Here is a 10,431-nt window from a genome sequence, read left to right as displayed (position 1 = left end):
TCTCACCTAAATATTCCAGTTAGGCCTCTCGACTATAACACTAGAATCTAGATCATGCATATTACCACTTATCACAAAAGAAGTAATAGCTACTGTTGATGTTTTTTTTTCTTTTCAAACTTTCCACCAAGACTTCCATTAGTTGGTACACGCTGTCGTTTATCTCGAAGACGTCACGCAATTGATAAAAGCTATCAATTAACTAATTTCAACAGGCAAGTGGCGATAAATGCGTGTAGTGTCATCTACTGGTTAGCATACGAACCATTATTTTTGTAGTTTAATTTTTTTCTAGATTTCTGCAAAAATTATTTAATTAATTTAATGCATGAACAATAAGTAGGATTTCGAAACAGAAGATTTTTAGAACTAATAATTTTGACAAACTACTAAACACACTTATTCTAATGAATATAACTAATCGAAACAAAAACTGTGAACTTAACGGAAGCGTATGCAGTAAGTATCCTAAAGTGTCTTTTCGCGATGTTAAGCACAAAGTTACACAAAGGGAAATCTTTGTTGTACCCAACACGAGTATCGAAACCCGATGTTTAGCCAAAACAAATGTCACAGACTTGTGTTTCACAGTAAAAATATAATCTTCAAAGATGTGTTCGTTTTTAAATACAAAGCTATACAACAGGCTATCTGTACTGTGCCCGCCACAAGTATCGAAACCCCGATTCTAGTATTTTAAGTATGCACGTTTACCACTGAGGTGGGGGTGTGGTGATGTCATCTTCATATCTGCAGTAAAGAAGTTACCACTTAAGAGTCAGATATTTCCCGATATTATTTATTGGAAAAATAAACTCTCTTAATTGTGGTTATAGTTAGTTTTCCTAAATTTTTATGTTGTCCCTAGCGGCATAGCGGAATGTCTGTGGACTTTCAGCACTACAAACCGGATTTCGGTACTCGTGGAGGGCAGGGCAAATATAGTCCACCGTGTAGTTTTGTGCTTAATTACAAACAAACAAACTTTTTTGTTTTATATTTGCGTATTTGGAGTAAATTTTTGTTTAATTGGGTGACTCAGAATTACGTGTTTTTTTTTTTTGTTGTTGTTGTAGGGTGCGTTATTTAAACGTTTTGTTAAACAACAGGCATTCTCACATATAAATTGTTTTCAGCAATATATTAGTGGGCTTGCACACAGTAAGTGTTAACGTAGGAGCCTCATTTTAAGCGTTATAAATCTGATAAAACTATTTCCGTTTTTCAGATTTTATACTTACTTCATGTAAATAAATTAGTTTGTTTTATATTAGTTGAAGCCATTTGTAACTTAGGCTTAGAGCAACTTACTGCAGTGTACAGGTGTTCAAGTTTGTATAAACGTTTTACGTGGACAAGAAGTTAAATTATATAAATATATTTGAAACTACAAAAAATTCGCCAACAAAATAACTATGCTACTACACTACACTTATTATATCTGTATTTTTCAGCTAGTTTGTGTAACACAAACGCAAACTAACGTGGCAGGGGTTTAGTTTAGAGAGAGAGAAATCGTAAGAATTCTCTCTCCAACTGGGGTGGTCAGGAACGTTGTGGTTCCTCTTCGTCCCCTTTCGTGAAAGGTTATTAGGTTTAGTTGTTTTTTTTTATTTATTTATTAAATAATTTTTTACTCTTTTTTTGGGTGAAGGAGTTCACTCTTAATGTTATCCAAGACCGAGGCAAAGGCAGCACCGAAGAGAACGGCCAGGTCCCGTCCCGAAAGGCAGAAGTCAAAGTAAATATGAACACGAACTCAAACGACCCGAATCAGGGTCTGGCAAGAAAATTGTCTGGGCTGGGATCTAAAAATCCAATGCCTAAGTTTTGCTGTGGGGAAAACGGGAGTACACACAATTTAAAAGCCAAGGCTTAAGTAGACCCAGAAATGCAATAATAGGATGGTAAAGAGAAAGAACATCCACTTAGCATAACGCCAGAAACATAATACATTTCGAGAATCGAAAAGTAGAAAACGTCCAGAAAATTCTTACAATGCTTTCATAAGATTTATAATATTTCTCTAGAAGACAAAATAATAGAATGATATTATATACCACTGGTTATACGATTTCCAAACAGTAACTATAATTACGTGAAAGTACAAATTTTGTGTCTTACCTTTAACTAAAGATGAACTAATTCACACTAATATCAAACACATATCAAGTTACAAACCAACATGACGTACTGTTCGTACCACATATCATGATCACGTGACATATAATAAATACATTTTTATAAATAACAAAAATTAACGACATCAACTGATAGCCACTAAACTTTCTTTTTATTTTAAGAAATAGGTTAAAACGATATTAGAATCCTGATAAGGTCGTTTAGTTCAAGTTGTTATAACAATTTCTTTCACAGTATTCTAACCCAATTTCTCAACCCACACAACATTTGGTTGAAACTAGTGAAACGTATTAGATAATTTAGGTTTGTTTTTCAGAAGTTTTTTATTATTCATCAGTTTAGTGTTAATACATGAAATATGTTTGTCTATTAAATATCTGGAAAGTCTAAATAAGATTTTCCGTTTCATTTTGTATTTTACTCTAAATATCAGCTACATTGACCTGTTACTTGTTTGTTTGTTTGTTTTTGGAATTTCGCACAAAGCTACTCAAGGGCTATCTGTGCTAGCCTTCCCTAATTTAGCAGTGTAAGACTAGAGGGAAGGCAGCTAGTCATCACCACCCACCGCCAACTCTTGGGCTACTCTTTTACCAACGAATAGTGGGATTGACCGTAACATTATAACGCCCCCACGGCTGAAAGGGCAAGCATGTTTGGCGCGACAGGGATGCGAACCCGCGACCCTCAGATAACGAGTCGCACGCCTTAACACGCTTGGCCATAACCTGTTACTTTGAGATATCTAAATATAACATATCCTGGTGACATTTATATTTAAAAACAGTTATTTCCTGTGCCAACTGAAACTTAAGGCTCAAAGTTTGCAAAATGATGTATTAGTTTATTTCTTGTATCGATAATTAATATACAATTGAAAAGTTATAACTTTTCGTTTTAAAATATCGTGACTTTGTTAATTTTAATTCTGAATGGACTATTGTTTTGTAATGTCTGCTAAAACTAAAGATGTCCTTTCAAACTTAACTATCCTATAGTTTGATTCGTAATTTAGTTTTAGTGCAAAGCTGTATAGTTGGCTATTTCAGCTCACTAATTTTGGGGAATCGAACCTCTGATTCTAACATTGTAAGTCGGTAAGCCTACTGCTGACCTACTGAGAGGGAACAGCTAACCTATAGAGGCTTAATAATTCTCAAAGGTTTCAATTTCACCTGGTGGGAGATAGTAGCACAGTTAATATCTGTTTGCTTGTTGCTAGTAAAGACTTTATTATTCACTGATGAAAGTTAAAGAAGGTTGTTTTTCAACGTAAAATACCATAAACCATATCTTTAGAAACGAAATATAGTAAAAACCATTCACTGGAATATATTTCTTGTGTCGTTTCTAATTATTTCCTTTTGTCAACCTTCTCATCAGAACTACGGTGTATTTCAGAATGGAAAACACGTGTGGAACCAGCAATAGTAACTTGGATGTCGAGGAACATTTCAGAGCATCAACAATGTACAGACTGCTGAAACAGCAAACAATGAGCTAGGAGACACAGAGATGAGTAGAGAATTTTTTCCCGTATATATATATATAAGCTAACCCTTAAATCGGATGTTTTTCCCAATGGTGGATATATTTATACATAATTTAATTCTTTAACAAGCCAATTGATGGCGCTGAAAAGAACAAGTGTGACTCTTTAGGAATGATGTGTAATTTAACATTATGTTAAATTGCTTAAAAAAGAAAGAAAGGAAGGAAGATAATCACTTTAATGAAAAGCAGTAAAGACGTGAACCTACCTAGAAAACTGTAACACATGCGCATACATCTGTATCGTGTTCCTCCATCCTAATCCATACAGCATTAGGACTCCAAATGATACGGTTTAGTGTCGTGCAAAACTTCCAGTAGTTTAGGCTGCTTAAATTCTATGAAAGTTTTCTTAAATTATTCGCTCGTGCTCATTGTGGCCTAGAGCGAAAAAATTTAGAGACAACGAACTGCGGGTTGAGGGTTCCGGCTTTAAGACGCACTTCGTAACTTCAACAGTTGACACTTTATAAAAGTGAGAGTCAACCCAGTCATCTGATACAAAAGAGCCAGACGCAGTTCATATGAAAATTCTAAAACTATACTTCGCTTACCATTTACTAGTTAAAATCGTGTGGTCTGTTTGATATTTAATAAATAACCAGCTTAAAATAACACTGTCTTCATTGCATTGGCACCTCAACACAATGCGATAAGGAACAGTATGTTTTTAAGTTTTGTTGTTTTTTTTGTCAAAAGTATATGGCCTGACATGGCCAGGTGGTTAAGGCATTCAACTCGTAATTTGAGGGTCGCGGTTTCGCATCCCCGTCACGCCAAACATGCTCGCCCTTCATCCGTGGGGACGTTATAATGTGACGGTTAATCCCACTATTCGTTGGTAAAAGAGTAGCCAAAGAGTTGGTGGTGAATAGTGATGACTAGCTTCCTTCTCTCTAGTCTTACACTGCTAAATTAGGGACGGCTAGCACAGATAGTCCTCGTGTAGCTTTGCGCGAAATTCAAACACAAACAAACAAAATTATTTTTTTTTTAAATTTACTACTGATCTGTGAATTTCAGTGGTGGATAGACTACACACATGTTGAGTTGTTAAATGCTTTGTTAAACCATTATTCATAAAAAAGAAATGAGCATTATTTTACACTTATATGATAACAATGTTTAGTTAGATATTACTTTTCACTTGTACAAGATACAATTTTAGATTTTTTTACAGGAAAACATCTATGTATTTGGACATTTCTTGGGTACACTGTTCTGAACGATTCCGATTATTTATTCTTTATTCCATTTTCTAAAACTCTACAGAAGATCAGAAAACTGTCGAAATCGCAATTACGAATACTATATATATATTTATTAATTTAAAATGAAATTGTTATTAGATGTGAGTAACAAGGTCGTAAATCACCATTGAATGTAACTGCCATCTATTGACCAAATTGTAATTTTGATTAAACGTAGTTGCTCGCGTCTAGTTCCCACGAAAACGTGGTAGGGTGTCGTGCGTCCAAAACAACCTGCACGACTTATTGTGTGTTATTAAAAGAAGAGATAGTAAGCGAGTTTTTCCTCTGTTATCTCGGGCTCTGGTAATCTAAAATGTGACATATTTTCAGTGTGTATGTTCTACTAGATCCTTAACTCACATACCAAATTTCAAGGTATAAAACTTTCAATTCTGGTTTTTTTTTTCTTTGCCAGAAAGGCTGAACACTGCATTTGATAGAAAAGCATATGTATCTCATACGGATACTTTTCAAAGTTGATACACATTTAGAACCTGAAAATTAGGTGTCAAATAAAGTCTAAGTATAATTCACATGTTCAATTTATTCAACAAATACCGCTCAAATATGACAAAAAGGTTTGCACACGTCTTTACAAAATGTCATATGAGCTGTCGGTCTAAAATTTTGACCACAACTTCACCTAGCTGTAAAGGTAGACAGTTTTCAGTTTAGTATCGTTAAACTTAAAGACGGCTAACATAGAGTAGTAAAACCATTGGATGATAGCACGTGCATTGCACAAGTATTGTTAGCCAAAGAAAACCAGTTTATCAGTTTCTAACTCAAGTTTTCAAAAAAATTACACAGATGGTCAGTTATTATTCATTCTGATTCTCTAAGTAACAGTCTGCTAAAATTTTATGAAATTAATTTAATTAAAGAACATTTAGCGTCACATGATATTAGCTTAAGTAATTAGTGCAAATAATGCTGCTTTATACTGCTGTGCTGAGTGCATGCGGGTAGTTACAAGGAACTATTAATCTAGATTCTATGGCGTTACTATAGAAAGTTATTAACATTGCTTTAGAGAAGAAAACTACCACAAATACGTTAAAGAATCTGATTGGTCTGTGAATTATAGGTCTGTTCTAAATAATACGGTTGCGATCCTAAAGTTAATGTTCTTTTCTATCGAGTGTTACTTTTTTGCTTGCTGTTGTTTGTTGGTGTTTATTCACAAAACGTTATGATATCTAATCAAAAACAGCTTAGGTGTGAAAAAAGGTGCGACAAAAAAAGGATTGAGTGTGCGACATAAAGAAATGAAGTCAAGACTGGCGGCCAAACTGGTAACTAAACTTATAGAATTGTTTTACCCACTATCATGCTTCAAGTTGAACAAAAAACGTTATCTTTGGACCAATTTCAACTAAACTTAATAAGACGATACATTGAACTAAGAACGTTATCATAAAATGGTTATAATCAGGCTCCACGCATTGTGGACCACGTCCACAGCAAAACTACGTTTGATTGGCTAATAACTCCACACGTTTGGACCAATTTCTATTACTAAATTTTTTATGTTGAGTTTTTCTTGGAAATTTTTTCGTTCTTTTATTAAAAGTGTCATATATTCACAAGTTTGCCATGGAAAATGGCGACCAACACACACAGATCTTTAAAGCGGCCATATCTAAAATATCCTTACTTTTCACATGATCAGTTTATAAGTGTAGAACCATTAGGAAATATGCTGTGGCCCAGGAAGAAGGAAAAACACCGGGAATATGAACAAACAGTGGAACTGTACAGAGAGTTTAGTAAAAGTAATAAAGTTGTTGTAAAGTAAATTATTTGTGAAAGTAATTATGTAAATATAATTTCTGGATTTGATTTAGTAGTTAAAGTATTATATTCAAACTTTGGAAAGGTGTTTCAACTTGTATTTTATGAAAGCGTGACTAAAGAGGTTTACATCGAGAAATTTCAATAGTAAATCGATAGACAGTAGCCCTTTACTTTTGCAATGGTGATTTATTGATTAGATCTTGTATATATTATGTTTTAATGGTTTTTTTTCCTCTGGTTAGGAGAAGAACAAACGTCTGTCGAGTTGTTAAATGAATTATTAGCAATTTCTGACAAGGCAAGCTACCTGTAAAGATCAGAACTAAACGTTAACGCCATTAGGAATAAAACTACTTAAATACATAGTTTACACTGGGAGTATGCAAGGTTATAAAGATGAACCATGTAACGTTCAAGGCGTTAACATTTTCGGTCGAAAAGTATTCAGTTTTGAGACAATTTCTGCCGTCTCGTCAATAACTGCAATAATAAAATTTTTTCCAGTGATTTTCTATATACCCTCGACGTGGATTTCTGTACGTGGTGAGGGAACTTCCCAGGGAAGGCTTTGCTTATATAGTTTACCTCCTTGGAGGATCCAAACATCCATCCACTTGTTTGCCGTGTGTGAGAACCCGTGAAGGGGAGAAGAGGAGCGTAGTGACTGAATGGTGTCAGGGGTCCTGCAACACTTTGAATTTCTGTAAATTGGTGGCTGTGAGGTGACCCGCCAGGATCAGTTGGATGGTCTTTTAGGCCTAGAGTCAGCCGAGTGCCAATATCAGATGTCTTCAACGTCTGTTATGGGTATTATATACGATACTGTTGTTAGAGTATAGTACTCACGAAACTATGTGTAGAGTATTCTTTTATAGAACTTCATGGGGTGTCTGGCCAATGGATACTGATTTTTTTTTATGAATAATGAAAAATATAAACTTAAATAAAATAAAAAAATATAAAAAACAACCACGTATGGAAGACTCTGCCCGACAATCACAGTATTCTAGCATTTCTGTAGCTTCCTCTCTGGTTTTGCATTTAATGCCAGAGATACCTTCTACCTTTCCCATCTAGAAGAGATTAGAGGTACTTGTGTGTAAAGAAATTACGTTATGAGCACATCTTGGTCGAAACACATAGCAACTTCTTCCTGAAATCGAAGTCTGTTGAGGATATTTCTACTGAATTACCCATACAATACTCTGAATTCCATAAAAGGAGTGATTGTTTAAAGTGATTTAATTCACTCCTTGAGTTGTTTACCTCACCACATACACCTTCCACTGTTAAGACAGGTTAGTTTTTAGTTTAACTGTAAGGTCTGGCCATATGTTTCAAATGCTCTCCAATGTTTCCAGTGTCTGCAACTTGACCACTTGAACACATATTGTCGTGGTACTTTGACGTGTGCTTATTATGGTGGTGAAGGCCACGAAAGTATAAAATTGCCTCGCTTGTGTTAACAGTAATTGTTCCCATCCTTCCTATTTTCATTCAGGTCCTCAATAGACAGAGGAAACAGCCGTTAAGTAGTTTTAAGTACGTGAGATACAGAAGTTGTTTTTCCATCTTCTAACTCAGACACATGCTGTTGTACTCTGTTTCAACAGCCTTTCTCTAACCATGTGAAAGGCCTTCTGCTCTCTATGGTTAAACGAGTAGACAGGTCAACTTATACTCCTACCTCTGTCCCTACAGCTGAATCCAGTAACTTCTCCATTAATCCCCAGATGCAGAACCATTATTCGGTCATACATTCACTCACTCGATTTTTGTTCATCTAACAGTCATATGCTCCATTGACCTAACGCATTATCCATTGAACTCAACAGTGGAGACGTCGCTTGGTACTTAAAATATTCATGGCTCGGGTCCATAGACGCGGAAATATTTGGTGTTTGAATATGGTATGGATTACATTTTTATTCTGATGTTTTAAGACACCAACTGGGGATTCGGCATACTATAAAAAATAATGGAAGCACTAGGCCAGTGTACCACTGCCTCTGGTCAATAGACCTATTCTATGTTGTAGTCAAAACAAAAATAAAAAAAGGCCCTCCACTTGGTTTTCCTACTCAATCTAAATAAAAATACCTATTTTAATGCAGTGAAACTGTTGAGGCTTCCATTGTAATTTAGATTACTTTAAGACCTGGTGGTTAAGGCACTCGACTCACAATCCGAGGGTCGGGGCTTCGAATCCCTGTCGTATCAAGCATACTCGCCCTATCAGGCGTTATAATGTTACTGTCAATCCCTCTATTCCTTAGTAATATAGTAGCCCAAGAGTTGGTGGTGGGTGGTAATGTAGTATTACACTGCTAAATTAGGGACGGCTAGAGTATATAGCCCTCGTGTAGTTTTCCGCGAAATTCAAAGCAAACATAAACGACGTCTTTATAGAAACCGCTTATGAGACGTCCTTGTTCAGTAAAGATAGATTGGGTAGTGTACATGCCAATATGATATTCCTGGTTGTCTTGCATACATCCTCTATATTTTGACACACGGTATGCCACTGGCAGCTGTTTCCATACATTTCTCCATTGGCCATAACATTCAATTTATTTTCTTTACCTATCACTGAGAAATGATTATGATGAAGAGTACCTTGATACTTATTAAACAGATGCTATTACCTTTCTTTATCTTGGGAACCTTTAATGTTTGCAATCAACACTTGGGTGGTGCTGATATTGAAGGAAGGGGTTATTCTCAGGTCACATTCTTTCTCACTTCAGTAATGGTCCTTATATACATTTTCATGTCCCTAGTCGTTCTATTACTACCATAGGTCAATCTGTTTATTTTTCTTTCTTCTTTTTGTTGGGTGGCAGTTAATGGCCCATAGGAGAGTGACCATTTTCCCATCATCCTGATGGTGATTAGTAGAAGGCATTGCCACCTAACTCGTGTGGTGGAAGTTGGAGCAGACTGACTGGCTCTCTTCCACCATTCTCTTAGATTCTAATCTTGATGTCATTAATCTCCCTACTATTAACCATTACATGAAGGTAGTAACTCATTGTATCTTTCTGTAGTATCCTCGTCTATGGTGAGCTCCTGACTGCCAAGAGGAAATGAAATTTTAGAAACGGGCCTGGGATTTCTTCCATAGATATCTTGTGCTTCACAATCACTTGGTCTTTCAGTGAGATCATATCCACGTCTGGCAGGTAACACATCAAAAGTACTAGGAATCTTTGGTTAATCTCGCTTCAAGTATCTCTTCATCCATCATTTCCAAAGTCGTTTGTGACAATATGTGAAAGATTAGTGGGAAACGTACCCTCCGTCCTCTTTCCATCCTACATTCCAATGATCAAGAGTAGTTGATTTGAAAGTTATTAACAACTTCCTTCAAAAGTGACTTTCTCACCATTCAGGACTTCCTTTAACCTCTTTCACTGCATTCTTAGCTGTCAGAGCTTAAAGACTGCCACAATACTTTTGAGCCCGTATAACTATAATTTACCATTCACGCCATTCGAAATAAACATTGCTCTTCGTTGGCCTGGAATAATATTGATTACACTTAATGATATTCATAATTACATTCTGTGTCATCTTTATTCTGCCTCTCTTGTTCTGGCGCACAAAAATATAGTTAATAAAATGGAAGAAAGGTTTCGCAGATTAACTTATTCTACTCATGCCTGTAAGAATTTCAAGTGCCGCGGCT

Source organism: Tachypleus tridentatus, chromosome 9 (assembly GCF_004210375.1).
Source record: "Tachypleus tridentatus isolate NWPU-2018 chromosome 9, ASM421037v1, whole genome shotgun sequence".
In the NCBI taxonomy this organism is placed as follows: domain Eukaryota; kingdom Metazoa; phylum Arthropoda; class Merostomata; order Xiphosura; family Limulidae; genus Tachypleus; species Tachypleus tridentatus.
Note: the sequence above shows the minus strand (reverse complement) of the source record.